The following is a 7,207-nucleotide window of genomic DNA, read 5'->3' as shown; positions in this document are numbered from 1 at the left end:
GATTCTGATAGGCTTTCCTTTATAGGTGATCTGTCTCTTCTCTCTAGCAGCTTTTAATATTCTGTTTTTATTTTGGATTTCTGGAAAGTTGATTATTATGCATCTGGGTGTAGGTTTGTTTTGGTAGTGGTTATTTGGAGTTCTGTATGCTTCACTGATCTGTATATCAGCTTTCATTCCATGTTGGGAAATTTTCAGCTATTACTTCTGTAAATAACCTCTTGATAGCATTTGTGTTGTTACCTTCCCTTTCATTTATATCTATCAATTTTATGTTTTTTTTTTATATCAGCTTGCAGTTGTTGAATTGTTATTTCCAGGCACCTTGTTATTTTTAAAAGATCTTTCTTTACTTGTTCACTAGCTGCAATCTTGTCTTCAAGATATGAAATTCTATCTTCACTTTCACTATCAAGGTGGTTTTGCCATCTTTCAGTGGAATATTTTATTTCCTGTATATGTCTTTGAATCTACTTCACGCATTCTGTTTGTTTCTTGTATTTTTCATTCAGAGTTTCCATTCAGAGTTTGCACTGTTCCTCTAATTTTTAAACTATGTTTTCTTTAGATATGTTTAACATTTCCTTCATTACATTTATCATTTCTTGTTTTACTTGGGGGACTATTTCTGATTCAAGTTCTTCCCAGAGTTGTTTCTTTTCTTCACTTGATATCATTTCAAGGATTTCAGGTTAATGGCTTATATGTTCTTCTGTGTCCATGTCTCCTATGCTTGCTTGGGTTGGGCTGGAAGTTTGAGGTTGCATTTGGCTCTTTTGTTTTGTCATTTTCCTATATCTTTGGGTTTTGAGCAATGTTTCAAAGCTTCCCCCAGGCACTGGGAATCACCTGGCCCACTTTTAGCTCTTGGGGCAGACTTCAGGCAACTGCTAGCCTCTTGGAGCTCACTGGGCATGGGCCTATTGGGCCTGTGGGGATTCCCTTGCATCCTGTGATCATTGCAGACATGGGGCATTGTCTTATCACCTGGTAGCAAAGTTCCAAGGTTTCTCTTTGCACAGGGATTCAAACAATGTGTGTGTTCAGGGCCCAGGACTGGATTTTGACACTTTCTAGCTGTTTGCAGTTTTCTGGGCTTGGCCAATGATTATTTTCTTGATACAGAATTTTAATGAATATTTCTCAAATGCTACTATCTATATTCTGTATGTTTTAGAGATGCATAGTTAATGAAATCTTATCCTAAAAATAGACAGCCTACAAAATGACATGCAAGTTGCATCATAGGATTTTCATTTTAAAATCCGGTATTAGAGTCACTATTGTGACCAGTATTATTTTTATATTTATTTATTCATCCATATGTTAAATATAGTAGCCCAAGTACAAAAAGAAGTAGGTGAAGTTTGAGCTCAGGTAACTTTATAAAGAGAAGTATGTAGCCAATGTTTCTCGTAGAATCTGAATAGTAAAAGAGATAGAAGAATTTCTTGTTAAATTAAACACTGACAATTTCATCTATTTCTGTATCATTTCTGTACCACTTTTCTTACTTTTTAAATTTAAAATATAGGAGGAAATTTTAAATTTTTATAATTTTAATTTTTTATAATTTGATATTTCTTTACTCCATATGGTACACTGGCCCTTAAGTCACATGCAGTGGACCCCTGGACTAATATGCATCAGGATGCTCTCTGTTCCCTTTTACAGAAGGCTGTTTACAAATACAGATACAGCCAGATACATGAGCACAAGGGACAGGGAAGCCTCTCCCAGCTAATGTGCTCACATCACTGCCCCTGGTCCTCAGCTACCCCTCAGCCATGCATGGCCAGTGGGCACACTGCTGGGTAATAATGTTCAGGGGCATATCACAATGTTACTTCTGACGTGGTTTATTTTAATAGAAAGCAAACTCTGCTATCACACTAGATTTCTCCAGCATGTGATAGTTCCCTGCCACGCTACATGTTAGTTTCTCATCTAATTTTTTTCTGCCTAATCAAGGAAAACAGTCATTGCCAATAAAATAAGCTCAGTAATGATGGTAGATACATTGAAGTCCGGGAGAAAATGTGAGGGAAGCAATGAGACATGAAGGGTAACTCATGTGTATCTAACTGAAAAGTGAAAAGTCAAAGCCATGTATTGTTCTTTGCATTGGTAAAATTGTTTAAACTGTGACATCAGAGAGTAAAAGAAAGATACCGAATGATGAGTATTTTGTTGGAAAGATAATGTATGAATAGAATATGTTGGAATTTATTCAATCAAGAAAAAGAAATCCTCAAGCCAATTTGATCAATGCATGGCTTTGTAGAGCAGGATTTGCACGAGAAATACAGGCTCAGAAATGATGGCTAAGTGCAGGCACACAACTGCATGGATGCTGATAAAGGCTGCGAAGGATGAGAGGAGGGAAAACCAGGCAGGAGCACAGAGTGCAGCGAAGAATCCAAGCCTGCAGAGATGGCTGTGGAGCAGCTGCCAACAATCAGTGCCATGAGAAAAAAGGCACTGAGGTGTCCTGGGAGGAAGGGGAAGGGTGGAGAACAACAGCAGCCTCTATGGGGACCAGAGCAGGCCTTACAGAGGCCTCAGCAATGTCCTCCTGGGGGGCTGAGAGGGTGAGAGGAATCTGCCCAGCACTGCAGGGTGGGGTAGAAAAACTGGCAACAATGAAGACAGAGTTCTTTTAAAGTGTTAGTCATTAAGATTATTGGATGTAGAGAAAGCTATGCAATGAAAGCAAGGCTTTAGGCTTTGGGGTGGTTACCAATTTGCTTTTAAGCAATGAACATGAACACATTGAAATGGAGACAGGACGTGATGGAAAAAGGAGAGTGCGGTGGAGACAAGCTGGTCACAAAGCTTGCATTCCTCAGAGCATCATCCTAGCCTGGATGAGAAATCAAGCTAACCGAAACAGCAAGGCTGGGGAATTGAGAACTGAGCAGGAAAGGGGAAGGAGAGTAAATATGTGTGGCCCACAGGGCAGTCAGGAATGCATGTTAAGAGCCTCTGAGAAAGGCTTCAGTGTTTCTCTCGAAACGAGGAAGGAATAACCTCTGTGAAGTGTGGGTAGATGAGTTGGGGCTCAGAACTACAGTTTGGGAAGTGTCTGAGCCTCTGGTACTGTTTTCTGAAACACAGATCACTTTCCTGTATCATTCAGATTCCAATGAAAGTGCATACTTTGGCTCTAAATAAACGGACCAAACTTCCAGTGTCAGGAATTTCTGCAGGTCGCCACCATAGACCAGCCTTGGGTGAGCACAGAGAGTTGAATCCAGGCCACCAAAAGGTTTAACTCTGGCAAAATCTGTCAGATAGCAATGCAATAGAAAGGGCATCTACCCGTGTTTTCACCCTGCTGCTGGGTTCCCTCTCACTCTGCGTTTAATGTCATCATCTTTTATGTCCTGGTTTACGTGATAAGCAGGAAGATCTCTGATTGTGTTTACAGTTTCCATGGCCAACATGTTATCTGCTGGTTAGAAATTGGCAACCAGAAAGAAATAGTCCTTGGATTTCATCAAGATTACTCCAATTGATAATTTCCCAGACCTCTGCTCTTCTCAAAGTGCATATCTGGGGTGACTGTATGTGGTACATTGAAATGGAATCATTTATACACTAAACAGTGGCACTTTATTCATTGAAATATGTAAAATACAACAGTCTGGTTTTCAATATGTTAGTTACTAGGAAAGATTTGCTGCTGAGTATTTGCAGCTTAAGCAGAAATGTACTTTGAAAGTAAATTATAAGCCAGTTTTTACAGGGATAGTATAGGATGTCATATACCCATATAATGTATTCTATTGATTTTATATTAAAATGAAAATCTTTACATATATTGAGTTAAATAAAATATATTAATAAGCAATTTCACCATCTTCTTTTAGCATCCTTTAAAATGTAAGTACTAGAAAACTTAAACTTATATGCGGTGTTCCCATTTAGGGCTCATAGCATGCTCCTGTGGGCAGTGTTGATACAGAAAAATTTTCAGTGATGGTGTTAAATTTCTTTTTTTTCCCAGTATTTATTGACTCATTTCTTTCAAGTTATACTTTCAGTTAAACTTTATTTACTTTTATTTTTTTATTTAAAGCAAAACAAGACATAACAGAAAAAAGGTAAAAGTAATATAGAATTTCAAAGAAAAATATTAACACCAAGAATTTCAGTTAAGCTTTAAAATCGTACTGTCTTTTTTTAGTTTGCTTTGGAAGTAATTAAAACATGCTGCTGATCTTGAATCAGCTTCATCTGTATCAGATTTCCCACAGGTAACAATTTGGTTAGGATCTGAGGCCTTAGTTTATACAAATCAGTGATTCAAATATTAACAAGTTACTTAAGTCTACAAATTACCCTAGTCTTTATCCCATCTGTATTGTTCATTAAGGAACACATACAAGGAATTAAAATGAGTTTCTTTTAAATCCTTTAAAGGCCTTTAGTCTTAACAGATCCTATTAGACAAAACTTTACTGTTTAATCACATTGAAAGTACTGGAATTAAAATTAATTTTCCCTATCACCTTATTCTATCTCCAGCATTCAGTAAAGCAACATTTTTATTCCATAAGAAGATGCTTCCCTGGGCTGGGGGCATATCTTAATGGTAAATCACTTGCCTAATGTCCCTGGTTTCAATCTTTAGGACTACAAAAATAAACTTATGTAAAACAGTTTTGTTTATAAACAACAGAGTTCATATTTACAAAACATATAAATTATTGGTCATTAAGCCTTTGACCTCAAATTAATACAGGTTTGTGGGCTCACTTGGATCAGTTATTTCAAACAATATTTGCAGTCTAACATTCAAATCCAAAAAGAATTTGAAGTCACTTTGAGTATGTTAGATTTTATAACAATCATTTAAGATGCTTCCCTAAATTGAGTTCGAATGTACACTTATTTTCTTTTGCTCTGCATTTAGTTACCAATTCTAAGATTTTAGTTGCAGTTCAAGCTATACTAATGGTATTGATTTTAGAGTTACCCACAGCTGAGAGATGTTTTTACTCAGAATTTTTAAACCTTAAGTCCATGTCTCAATTGAAAAAAATGGGCTGTTATTCTAACATTTTTCTTAAATTTGGAAATACAAATCGAAATACCTTTTTGTTACAATCACTTTAATAACCTAGACATTCTTTTCAATACAAGGTGAATCAATATAGGTACTTCAAATTTTTTTAAAACAAAACATCTTTTTTTGAAGGAAAAACAGCTCATCAAAGAGACACATGGGTACACAGGCTACTGTACTCCATTATTTTAGAACATATCATCCAACTTAAAATTTGGTCATATATATATATATATATATATATATCTTAGAACAAAATACTGACAGTTGGGGAAAAAAAGGAAACATTTGGTACAGGTCTCTGAATATTAGGATGTGTTTTAACTATATGATGATACACGTTCTACCTGGAACCACCCAACAGAGCAACATGCCTGTTGCTACTGGGGTGACTTGCTTCAGAAGAAAGAAGGTACACAGAAAGGTGCTGAAGACTCATAACAGTCACACAAATGCTCAAAATTAACTAAAATTCAATATTAGAAAACAATATTTGACAACAGAACAATATCAATAATTATTCAATGCCTGGAAAGCAGATTGTGTAGCAAGTTTAGAACAAGTTAATTATCCCAGCAGGAGCAATACAACATATTAGTAAGATTCTGAAGTTAAGAAAACTTCATCCATTGTAGATGATGCTTTGTGCTCAAGTATATTAGTTTCCAGGCCATTGAGGACAACAAAAATAAATAAAGCAAGAATAAATCCAAGTTGCTTTAACCTTCCACTATTCTCTTGAGTACTGACCCAAGCCACTTTTGGCCACTTGCAAGGGTGTTTTTTCTTCTTTATTTTCAATGTAAATACTTGCTCCATGGGATGCCAGCAGTTTTGCTTCTTCTACTCTCTCCTCATCACAGGCTAAGTGTAGAGGAGTGTTACCCTCAGTGTCTTGGATGTTTGTGGATGCTTTGTAGTACAGAAGGATATGAATCATCTTCAAGTTACCCTTGGCTGCTGCCCAGTGCATTGCTGTAGCCTCATAATGGTCCTTAGCATCTGGATTAGCTCCATTTTCTAGTAACATAACAGCAATCTCATGCCTGTTTTTGGAAGCAGCATAACGGAGAGGAGTACAACCATTTTGATTGACAGCATTCACTTGTGCACCTTTTCCCAGAAGGGCCTTTACAATCTCATCTCGCCCAGCAGAAGCAGCAATATGAAGAGGAGACCAACCAGCATCATCTTTATCATTCACTGGTACTCCCAGTTGGAGCAAGAACTCAATAATCTCAGTATGTCCTGTTGAACAGGCCCAATGAAATGTAGTTTGGCTGTCCTGGTCAGTTCTAGTAGCCAAGGACTTGTCGGCCTGGATGCTCTCCTTTAACTTCCAGTTTCCCACTCTAGGCCAGGTTGCACACCATTAGGTTAGACACACACCCCTCCATTTCGCTTTCTCAAGAGAACATGAAACGTAGGGGGTGTTAAATTTCTAAAATCTTGGATAATCCAATTTGCCAGTGCTACTGAGGAGTTTTCTTTACTTGATCCACCACAAAACACATTCAAATTTTAGAAAAAATTCATTGAAATAATTGTCAGACTTAATAAATATCATCATCCAGTTTTTAGTAGTGTGCTGAATTTATATCATTGTGAAATTAATTTTTTTATGTGTTTCCTATAATCCAATATTATAACTTTTTCCTATGACTTACTGAATTCCAGATTGGAATCTATAGGCATGTTGAAACCAAAAAGGAAACTATTCATTTTTGTTCTGAGTAATAAATTTTGCATAATGGCTTAACTTTTAAGATATATCTTAAAATTCTGCAGTGATAGCTTGTGTATCAAATACACAGTTATAAATTGTATTTATAGTTAATAACAAGGGGTGACATGCAAAATAAATTATTATGACTAACACTAACATAAATTTCATGGGGCACTGCTTTCAGAAGTATGTGGTGTTTCTCACAGACATTCAAAATGCTAAAAAAAACATGTTCTATACTTTGATGTTACAGTAGTGAAAATTTAGCTGTTTTATAAAGGGATATATCATTGTTGTTCTTATATGTGTTTCTAAGATCTTTTGTTGTAACATATGTTTGTAAGATATGTTCTGTATGTTTCCCACTGTTGCTGATACTTTGAAAATTACATTTATATGATGGAAACCAT

General features: G+C 36.3%; 1 pseudogene; it reads right to left on the bottom strand.

Moving 5' to 3' along the window:
- Window positions 1-5,347: 5,347 nt before the first annotated feature.
- On the bottom strand, window positions 5,348-6,468 carry LOC100730222 (26S proteasome non-ATPase regulatory subunit 10-like; annotated as a pseudogene).
- Between the last annotated feature and the right edge of the window lie 739 nt (window positions 6,469-7,207).

This window comes from Cavia porcellus, unplaced genomic scaffold, assembly GCF_034190915.1.
Source record: "Cavia porcellus strain 051 isolate PalLab524CR breed Dunkin Hartley unplaced genomic scaffold, mCavPor4.1 scaffold_14, whole genome shotgun sequence".
Lineage (NCBI taxonomy): Eukaryota > Metazoa > Chordata > Mammalia > Rodentia > Caviidae > Cavia > Cavia porcellus.
This window is presented reverse-complemented; position numbering and strand designations above follow the sequence as displayed.